At 42.0% G+C, this 11,590-nt stretch overlaps 1 long non-coding RNA gene across 1 annotated transcript; it reads right to left on the reverse strand.

The window, feature by feature from the left end:
- Nucleotides 1-989: 989 nt before the first annotated feature.
- Nucleotides 990-1,857, reverse strand: LOC148041864 (uncharacterized). Its single transcript, XR_015692501.1, has 5 exons — nucleotides 1,810-1,857; nucleotides 1,581-1,700; nucleotides 1,352-1,471; nucleotides 1,160-1,242; nucleotides 990-1,044 (listed from the first exon to the last, which is right to left on the reverse strand). It is a non-coding gene; the product is annotated as an uncharacterized LOC148041864 (long non-coding RNA).
- Nucleotides 1,858-11,590: the final 9,733 nt, after the last annotated feature.

Raw genomic sequence — 11,590 nt, forward strand, 5'->3', positions numbered from 1 at the left:
AGCTGACTCATCCATTCCTCGGATGGACACTTGCATTGATAAGTAATCTTTGTTTTCTTCAAAACATCACATGAACCAAACAAATGTGCAAACAATGAGAATGGAATAAACCAATTAAGATGCACATCTTTGGAGCCTGTGGTGGGTTTCATAGCACTATTGATGTCAGATTTTATCTTCGACTTGCAAGCTCCTGACAACTCCAAGCTACCAATGAACCATTCACCACTAGACAATGGCGGCAATGGGACATGCTGCAATCTCTGGCTTTCTACCACATACAATGAATTATAAAAAAAGATATTTTGAGTGGCAAGTTGACTTGTAGAGGTATTATCATAGATCAAAGAACCTATCTCTTCATGCCAAACATGTATCTTGCCGCTTAAACATTCCACATTCTGCCATTCATGCAAAGTCGATGGATATAGAGCTGTCAATCAAACAAGACTGAATTAGAATACTGCAAAGACTTTTAAAAACAACTCTGATACAAAAGAATAATCAATGATAAAATTTAACAACTTACTGTTTTGTTTATAATTTGCAATGTTGTTCTCGTCGTGTACAGAGATTTGTTTATGCGTATAAACATGTTGAATCAACACTTCTGTTACTGCACCTGTGCCATTAAACACTTTTCTGAACTCTAGAATTCTACCTTTCCAATGTTTGCTAGGGTTTGCAACATCCTTGCGCTTGACCTTGAAACTCCCTCGAGTACTTGGGTGCATCAAAATCCAATCCAACTTATAATACTTATCACAAATCCAATTACCGCCATTATCTTTCCTATTGAAGACCTCCACTGCAAGTATGCTACTGATATTTTTCCTCCGTGAAGACATCTGTAACAACCAAATACAAAAGTTACCTATTAACATGTGTATAATTTGCAAATGTTATCTCCAAATGAAATTAAATTTAAATGGATCAATTTAAAAAAGAAACATTGTACCTGTAATTTCTTTCACAAAGATCCCTAGATATGTTGAACAAGAAGTTGACTTATAGCAAGACCATTGTTCCTTCACTGACAGATTCCTGTAGTACAAAAACAAAAGAAATATTGGGTCAACACATACATATAACTTATATAGGCTTTGTCCAAATGCGTTGAAATTTAACCATGGAACAGTAGTAAAAAATGGCAATATACCTGTGGCTTTCTCTGCAAAAAATCCCAAAGATATTGTAGAAGTTGAGTTCTTAATAAATCATTGTTCTTCACCCTCGGAGATTCTTGGAGTAAAAAAACAAAGGAAAGCTCAGTATGCATGTAACTTGTATACATTTTGTCTAAACGAGATAAAATTTAACAGTGGAGCAACAAAAAAACAAGACAATATACCTGTAACTTTGTTTACAGAGAAACCCTAAGATGCTGAAGAAGAAGTTGAGTGTTCAAAATCCCAAAGATGTTGTAGAAGTTGAGTTCTTAATAAATCATTGTTCTTCACCCTCGGAGATTCTTGGAGTAAAAAAACAAAGGAAAGCTCAGTATGCATGTAACTTGTATACATTTTGTCTAAACGAGATAAAATTTAACAGTGGAGCAACAAAAAAACAAGACAATATACCTGTAACTTTGTTTACAAAGAAACCCTAAGATGTTGAAGAAGAAGTTGAGTGTTCAAAATCCCAAAGATGTTGTAGAAGTTGAGTTCTTAATAAATCATTGTTCTTCACCCTCGGAGATTCTTGGAGTAAAAAAACAAAGGAAATCTCAGTATGCATGTAACTTGTATACATTTTGTCTAAACGAGATAAAATTTAACAGTGGAGCAACAAAAAAACAAGACAATATACCTGTAACTTTGTTTACAGAGAAACCCTAAGATGTTGAAGAAGAAGTTGAGTATTCAAAATGTCACTATTATTGACTGTAAGAGACTCCTAGAGCATCAAAACAAAAGAAATTACATGTCAGAGAATGCACATAACTTGCACAGGTTTTCTCCAAACGAGATAAAACTTTACCATAGAACATCTATGGAAGAGAAAAATATACCTGTAGAGTTTTGTGAAGAGAATCTTAGGGCTTTGGTAAAACAAGCTCTGCTCTCATGAAACACATGAATCTCTCTCTGTGCTTGTGCAAAGCAAATGAAATTTTACAGGGTTACAGACATGGCAAGAAACAGTGAGGCTGTAAAATTTCGTCAGGAAAGAAGAAGCGGGGAAAGAGATATGACAAATTTGAGTTCCGCCTAAAAAAGAGGGGGAAACTGAAAAGGGGAGAAAAGAAAAGTCAAACATAAAAAATAAGAAAATGAAAATTCGAGGCACAAACTTCCAAGAAGTGACAGCTTTGTACTCCCCTTTTCCCTTATTTTATTGCTGAGGGAAGATTTGGTCCAAGATATGGCTAGAAGATTCATGTTACATGAATCTGGAATCCCAGCTCTCTCATTGGTTAGGCCTATATTTGTTTATTCACTCCTTAAGGGGCAAAAAAGAGAGTCCATATTTCTCCTAATGGATAATGGTATGCAATGTGCTTTGCCATGGGCCACGTACATTGGTAACTCTTTAAGATGGCTTAAAAATGGTCAATTCCTTCATAATGTCCAAGTAGGGGATCTAATTGTGATATGCATAATTCATTGTTTTTGTATTAACTTTATAGGCATGCCAAATTAGAAATCATGCCAACTAGTCAACGGAAGGACTAAAAGAAAATGATACCCTAGCTAATGGTCATTAAGGTACTTCATCAAAATGAACCCAAAAGTATTGTTATAGAAGAAGAAACCCTTAAATTGAGTATAGGATAATTTCTCTCAGGTCTTATGACTATGAGTAGAATTTATTGAAATAAATTTTATTACTATAGTTATTAAATTTCATAGATGGCGCGTATTAATTTTAAAATGGATTACTTATACTCAAAGTCGAGATATAACAAATAATTATCTACCGAGACAAACAAATCCTTGAGCATGATACAAGGCCGAGATATAACATCGGAATATCTCTCAACTACTATATACAATGCAAGATTTATGGTCAACTTGCAACTTGACGTACATCTCCATAAAGCTATCCATTTAAGCCTCGTTTGCTGTAATGTAGATAAGATGGAAAACAAAGAAGGTCTTATTGTTCAAGACCGCGAGACATATCTTAATCAGCGTGTCCCATGTCCTTGCTCTCAATGCAAGTTGGCAATTAGACGAAAACGCCGATTGTCTATAGAACACATACGACGATTTGGCGAGTTTCAATCTGAGATCATTAATCAGGCGATTGCGGATTTTCAGCAAACGGTAATTTGAAGTTAATATTAATCATACATTGTACTCTCAAGCTAATTGAAAACCATACACAATAAGATTGGGTCTTGTTGGCAAAATTTCTATCCAGGGGGGTGATGTCTCGACCCAAGTGGGAGTGCACCCTTTGCGGCCAATTAGAAGAGTTCGTGGACGTGCGATGGATGGATTGCAGGAGCCAATCGACTACTCACAAGGCCCATCTATACCATCAATGCCAGAGGAGACAGACAACCTTCCCAACCTGCCTACAATCTTGGAGCCTGAGATGGAGGCAATGATCGATGCATTGATTCCCATGGATGTTGAGACATCTGACCCGCTTAGAGAGGAAGCATCCATACCATTATATGATGGGTACCGAGTATCTCGGTTGAAGACATTGCTTGCACTCTTAAGTGTGCAAGCAAAATACGGTTGGAGCGATATGAGTGAGACTGAGTTATTTAGGTACCTTGCATACAGGCTTCATTGTTTTTTTTTAAAACAGTATTATTGCAAACATTTGTGCTTTTTCAAGGTGTGTTATGATTTTTTTCAGGTTATTGAAATATCATATATTGCCACCTGCAAATACCATGCCTGAGTCTCGTGATGATGCACGACATGTTTTACGGAAGCTTGGCATGGACTACAATAACATCCATGCATGTATCAATGACTGCATATTGTTTCGAGATGAATATGAGACTATGGAGACATGTCCAAAGTGTGGTGCTCACAGGTATCGACAGGACTTGCAAGGGCAAACCATCCCTCAAAAATTTCTCAGACACTTTCCGCTCATCCCCCGCATAAACCACATGTTTCGCACGTCTGCCATGGCAAGCTTGACAACGTGGCATGTACAGAATAGGTCAACGGATGGAGTTCAATGAATATCAGCGGATTCGCGCGCATGGAGCCACATTGACTCTACCTTCCCAGGCTTTGCGCGAGAGCCAAGGAATCTTCGGCTTGGTCTCGCCATGGATGGTGTGAACCCATTCGGTCTGCGCTCGACTTCTTATAGTGTGTCGCCTATAGTGCTTGTCAACTACAACATCCCTCCATGGCTTTCTACGAAGAAAGGACATCTCATCCTTAGCTTGCTCGTCCCGGGCTGCTACAAAGTAAAAAATATGGACGTATATCTTCGTCCATTAGTCGATGAGCTTAAGATTTTGTGGGAGGAGGGGGTCACGATGCAAGATATGAGCAGGCGCGATGGTCGACGGTCAGCCAACATTCGAGCCATTCTCATGTGGACGATGCATGACTTTTCGGGATTGGGAGAGTGCTCAGGTGAGCAGACCTTTGTTCTCGCTGGTAATATCTATATTTTATTTCATTCAATCAAGTATTCACTAGGTCGTGGATCGCCTTACAAGTCTGGTTACCTCAGGTTATCATGCATGTCCATTGTGTGGGCCACAGTTAGACTCCCGAAGGTCACGAACCATGAAGAAGATGGTATATCAAGGACACGCCGCTTTCTTGCTGGAGGATCATGAACTCAGGGAAGGTTTTCTTGGACGACCTCCAGCACATATGAACGCTGCAAGCTGGTATGAGCTGAAAATGGTAGACCCGGAATCACATCCAAATGGAATGCGACGGTTCTCAGTTTTCTACGAGTTACCATATTGGACCCACTTACAGGTCAACCACTTGTTAGATCCCATGCATATTTTCAAAAATATGGGCAGCTTGCTATGGGACCACATCACAGGAAAGAGAGACACTATAGGGTCACGAATGGATTTAAAGGAGGTAGGTAAGATGGAGGCGCTTTGGCCACAGTCGAGTGCTGAAGGGGGAGTGCAGCTTCCTGGCGCTCCCTGGGTTTTGTCTACCAAAGAAGAGCACATTGTGAAGCAAGTAATCAAGTCTATCCGCACTCCGATGGGTATGATGCGTTCTCTCAGGTCCGCATTTTCTAAAGATTACCAAATATCTGAGCTAAAATCCCATGATTGGTATAAGATATGTCATGTTTGTGAACAGAATGGATTGTAATTAGCGTGGGCATTTTGCAATTTGAAAAGTGGCCATTATTCATAATGCTTTCTCATTTGTGGCAGTTTGTCCTACCGATCGCGATCGCAGGATGCCTTACTCCAGAAATTCGCGGGGCCATTTACAAGTTGTCGACTTTGGTGCAATGGATCTCACAGAAAGAGATTAAGACATCCTCTATTGAATCCGCAAGGCGAGGAGCAGTTGAGACGGTCTGTCTCTTTGAGAAATACCTGCCCACTAGCATGCTTATGATACAAGTTCACCTTCTTGTGCATCTTGTGGACGAAGTGGAGATTGCTGGACCTGTCCATACGCGATGGATGTTCTTCCTGGAGCGCTTCATGAAAACCCTGAAAGGCTTTGTGCGACAACGAGCTCGTCCAGAAGGTAGCATGGCGGAAGATTGGTTGGTGTCAGAGGTGTTAGTGCATATCTCACAATGGCTACCAATGGTGGAACCAGACAATGAAATGCTATGGATGCTGAAGGACAATGATAGGCTGACTGGAGATGTGGTGGTTGGAAATGGGGTAGAAAAAAGAATGGATGCCTCAATGAAGAGAAGGTGAATCACTTTTGTATGTTGCACCATGCCTCCATGGAGACGTGGCTTGCCAAGTACCAGATTGCAAGGCAAGATCGAGAGGAAGCGCAAGCTGAATTCCGACGCAGTATGCGTCACCGACCGATTTGATATCCCGAAGGCATGGAGGAGATGCCGCGGTTTATGTCAACACGATGGTTGCATGGAGCCTTGACCACAGCATCCAGCGAAGGGACAGAGGTCTCAATGGAGGAGTGGGAGCTCTCAAGGGGATGTAGTCCAAAGGTAATGAGGGGTTTAGAATGTGTCGTATCTAAATTTGCTTGCTACATCTAATTTGAGTGTTTCAATGTGCAGTACAAAATATATAGTGCAGCGTGGTCGCGCGGACGGCATTTTCAGGTGGAGCGTATTGACAAAATGCGCTCCACAATGGACTGTGGTGTCATGGCAAGGTTTGAGCAAGAGAGCCGGCGACGAGCAACGGATCCGAACACGGTTGTGGATGAGATGGAGTATTTTGGGAACTTGCAAAGTATTATTACGGTGGATTATCGTAGCTTCTCCATGATACTATTCAATGTGCAGTGGTTCAAAGTGGTACTTGGAGGAGCTGGAGCAACAGTTCGATGAGGTCCATCTGGATTTCTCAAAATAGATTCCGAAAAAAAATGGACGGATTTGCACGACACCTTTGTGTTGCTGGCCCATTGTGAACAGGTACAAATAGTCATTTGCTTGCTAATTGTAATAAGACATGGTTTATGTCACAATGGTTTGAACTCGCTTTGTAAGTGTTTGTGAACAGGTAATCTTCTATCCAAACCCCCGACAACCTCGATGGTGGTATGTTATACCTTCAACTCCTCGAGGTGCGAGAGTATATGATCAAAGCGATGTGCCAGGCATAGATGAAGAAAATATGCAAATAGAGGGATCGATATTACAAGGGGTGGAGGCCATCGCAAGCTTGGAGCCCGCATCGGCTAACAATGATAGAAATACAGAAGTCGTAGAATTTTTTGAGAACGAGGCAGACTCGTTCTTTTGTGGTGACATGTCTATCGACCTTCCAGTGTATGCAGAGTTGTGTCAGAAGATTAACATGGGACCATAGAATACTTCATTCTTGGAGAATTGTATTACTCAATTCGTTGTTTAGATCTTCCATAAAGGTAGATAAGATATGCATTTTAAGAGGGATTTTTCAAAAATGATTTATATTAACATGCTTTGTATAGTTTAAATTGATTATTCTAACATCATTTTTTATCTATGCAGGTATCGACATTTTCAGGATGAGTTGAGGGATGAGCAACGAGGAGTTTCAGGACATGATGGCACACATGTCTCCAGATCAGCTCGCAAGATTCAGAGAGATGGCAGATCAGGAGCTGTCTTGTTCTTCATCAGGGCGCTCTGCTAGATCAGCTTCAACTAGATCAGCTTCAGCGCGATCAGATGCTTCAGCTTCGAGCAGACGATCTCGACGCTCGCGACTTGGGCTAGAGGGAGGGACTGCGACTGTAAGAGGATCATGGGGGTGCTGCTGTGGAGACACGGACGTGGTGTCTCCATCTCGTCATTCAGCTGGAGCTGCGTCACCTCCAGGATTTGTCACACTTGTGGGGACGTCCACTCCAGTTACTCCGGCTTTTGCGCAGCCGTCGGCAGATGGCACGCCTTTTGGTGGCACTCCTTTTGGTGACACCCCTTTGAGTGGCACTCAGGGAGAGGGTACCCCCGTCGGTACACGGATGTACAGGGGTCTCCTGGATATGCCCAGGAGCGTGGACGGAGATGGGAGAGGGCCCATCTTAGGCAGACTCCTAGGGGTTATGGATACCTAGTGGATAGCAGGTCAAGAGCCATCATCATGAATGATGAGGGGAGGAGGGTGATGGCTCGCATGAGGGAGTTGTGCTAACAAGTTTTTCGGCACAACGTCCTGGATCATTGGAGGAACATACCGGAGGGGAGCAAGGACTACATAGTAGCATCCTTGCACGAGGAGTTCCCGGTGCCAGCCGCAGTAGATAGATTCTCTACGGGCTGGATGATGGATTGCATGCATGCATACATGTCATATAGACGATCCGATGCACGCAAGGCAATCAAGAGTGGGGCTCCAAAGCCCGAGTGGTTAGATGCAGACGACTTGCGCCGACTGAGAGAGGAGGCTACAAATTCGCCAGGACGTTGGAGTCAGCAGCGGGAGGCGGCGAGGGCACGAATCGAGGCCAGATCGGTGCATCATCTTGGGAGTGGCGGCCACAGGACATATTTGGAGGACTTTGTAAGTTTCTCTTTTGTTTTGCTTATTTGTTTTTTTGAGATATTCTTTGTACTGACAATCATGTTTCTAACAGTTAGCATTTTGTTTTCTTTGCAGCACTCCGTTACAAATCGCGATCCGCAAGGCCTTGAGACTCGATATGCAGAGAGGCACGGTCTCAGGGCATTGATCGACTGATTGTATAGACGCGTTGGCCCTGTAAGTCACTCATCTTTCTTGTCCATAGTTACCATGAGATATTTGAATGCATTATTGTATGGTGGATTGATATGTTGTTTCTTTTTCTGCAAAATCCGTTTGATGCTCCTTTGTAGCGGGACGAGCTTTCGGGGGACGAGGATTTGTAGCTCGCCCTTGGATCCTTAGAGCTCACACACCTTTAGTTTTTAGTCGCCTGATCTATGTAGACATTTTCTATGTATTAGTGATATCGTTTCATGATTGTACCAATCGCATTTTATGCGATCATGTATTTATTTCATGTATCAGTTTTATGATTTCAGTATACATTCTTTTTGTTTGCAAACGCTTTGTATGCAGCAGTGCAGAAACTATTTTGTATGGCTCTCATATAGCACACAGTGCTATATGTGGCAAGGCAGCTTGCTGCCCTGCCACAAATTTTTTTTTCTCTGTTACCGTCGCTATTTGCATCGCAAATTTACTGCTCGCATCGCTATTAGCATCGCTATAAGCGTCGCAAATTCTCTGTAACCGTCGCTATATGTGTTGCTATATCGTCGCACGTGCGACGCATATAGCGATGCATATAGCGACGGTTCTATGGCGTCGTCAATAACGACGCTTTTTGCGACGACAGGGACAAATTTTGTTGTTTGTATTTTCGTCGCTTTAAACGTCGCTATAAGGTCTATATCTTGTAGTGCCCATTCTCCTTGAACCAAGTGCAACATGGGTTTGCTTCGACCCTGAGGTTTTTGCATAAAGCAGTTCACCTGGGGTTTGATGCTAGTTACTCTCTAGGAATTTGACCATTAGGAAAATCCTGATTCAGGTTGGTCCTAAGTGGGAACGGATGGAATGCTTCCGCTTTGTGGAAGACTCGGGAGGACCTAAATCGCAAACCCCGTGACATTTCGTGGTGGGAGTTCTGGGCAGCGCTTTCTAGACTCTCTTCCCGATGGGCTGCTAAGACGTGCCCTGCAAGTGAACAGGTGGACACGTTACAGGTTTTAAAAGAATGAACCCTCCAAATTTGGCCATTCAAACGTGATTAATGAGAGAATATATTATTCATTTAAGAGTTTGGCCATTAAATGCCTAAGGATATTAATCATGTCAGGGGTCACTTTTCGGCCATTATTCTTTCTTTTTTAATATTCTACTATCACATTTTCCACCAAAATCATGCTTCTTTTTTTGTCTATTCATTTGATTCATTGTTCTCTTCTCTTCACTTTGTTTCTTAGTCCTTAAAGCAGATTTTACTCTGTCATAAAAATGTTGAGATATCGAGCTCCACTCGTGATATGCCAGGGTGACCGTTGTGCATTTATGTCACGGACTTGTCAGTTTGCAGATGCAGTTGGTACACCGCCCATGAATAATAGCTAGATGACAGCTATCCTTATCTACTCTAGTTCGTGGCTCAGTTAGTATGCCACCTTAGTTATTTGAGTTTGGTTTGAGACACATATATAGGGTTCTTCTATTTCTTTGTATGAGGGTTCTTTTTGGCTTACACAACTAAGAAGAGGAAAACTATTTTTAGCCTCCACCTCTGTGTGTATTCCCCCATTGTGCAAGTAAGAAAGCTACAAGTGAGACTCCTTCCTTCTCTCCCACAATCTTGACATGGTATCAGAGCCTTGTTCTTGGTAAGGAGCTCAAGAAAGCAAACCGAGTGCGCCGTGTTCTGGTAAGAGGAGCAGTGTTGCTTTCATTTTCTGTTTTGGGAGCAGATCTCTACAGGTAGCACGACCGAAAATTGCAAGAGTGCATTGTCTCAGGTTGAGATGCCCTTCGCAGTGACCCTGTTTTTTTGATTTGAGGCCATTTCGGGGCCTGTTTTGGAGGCGGAAGTTTTCTGCACACACTCAAGAAAAGGCCCTATTTTATGTTGTGCGACCACTGTTCTACAAGTCGGTGAAAAGTTACTGTAGAAATTGCATCGTATGCCTATGCGTAGAGACATTGGGAGTTACAGAATCATCCTTGTTGCCTATTGATGCAAAATTGTCACTAGGAAGTGACTGTGTGGTCAAATACCACTTTCGTCAGTTTTGCAGATTAGCCCTTGTGAGGCTGAAGTTGTGTTCTTTGCAGTGACAGAATTTTTTGCAGTGTTCTGTAATGGCGTCTGATTCTCTTTCACAGATTGTCACTGAAAAGCTTGACAAGAACAACTTCCACGCATGGAAGTTTAGAATGACGAATTTCCTTATGGGAAAAGGATATTGGGAATTCATTGCAGGAAATGAAGAAGAACCAGTTCTTCCTGATGTTCCCAATCAACAGCAAATGCAGGCATTTAAAGCATGGCATGAGAGAGCCAAGAAAGTTATGTACTGGCTATCTATTAACATTTTAGACTCTATGATTGTGCATATTCAAGATGCAAGTACGCCAAAGGAGGCATGGGATACTTTGTCAAAAATGTATAGCACAAATACGCAAGCCAGAAAAATGCAGCTCAAGCAAGAGTTGCACAATGTGCAAAGAGAAAATATGAGCATCAATGACTACCACATGAAGGTGAAGAAGATTGTAGATGCACTTGCTTCCATTGGGTCGCCAGTGGAAGATGATGATTTAGTTTCTATGACCTTGAATGGTCTAGGAAAGGATTATGCATAGTTGGATTATGCATAGTTTCGAACATCCATTTCTATCCTTGAAAGATTTCCTGATTTTGAGGAGTTGATTGCTCTTCTAATTTCTGAGGAGTAGAGAAATGGTGGTGCATCTTCTTCAGAAGGAACTTCAAAAGAAGCTGTCTTCTACTCAAATATTGGAAGAGGTAGAGGCAGAGGTAGAGGAGGCCGATCTGGAGGCCGTGGTAGAAATCAGAATATGCAGCAAACTCAAGAAAACCAGTCCTATGGAGGAGGACGTGGTAACTCTAGAGGCAGGGGGAGCCAAAGAGGTCATGGTGGATGGCAAAGAGGCCAAAATGCAAATAGTAATGTTGAATGCTACTACTGTGGTAAAATGGGTCATATGGCTAAAGACTGCTATAAAAAGCAGAATGACATCATGAATGGAAAATTGCAACAAGGGAATTATGCATCTTCTAGTAGACAGGGTGATGACAAAAATGAGCATTTGTTTATGGTACAGCACATAAACAATTCTGTGACAAGTGTAGAAGAAAGCAACGATGTATAGTATGTTGACTCAGGTGTATCAAACCACATGACAGGTCATGCAGAATGGATGGAGGATGCAAGGAAAATGGAAAAACCAGGATTTGTGGAGACTGGTGATGATACTGCACATCCTATTATGCAGATT

The sequence above is a fragment of the Lygodium microphyllum genome, chromosome 1 (assembly GCF_053477565.2).
Source record: "Lygodium microphyllum isolate KBCC chromosome 1, Lygodium_microphyllum_v1.1.10, whole genome shotgun sequence".
NCBI lineage: Eukaryota > Viridiplantae > Streptophyta > Polypodiopsida > Schizaeales > Lygodiaceae > Lygodium > Lygodium microphyllum.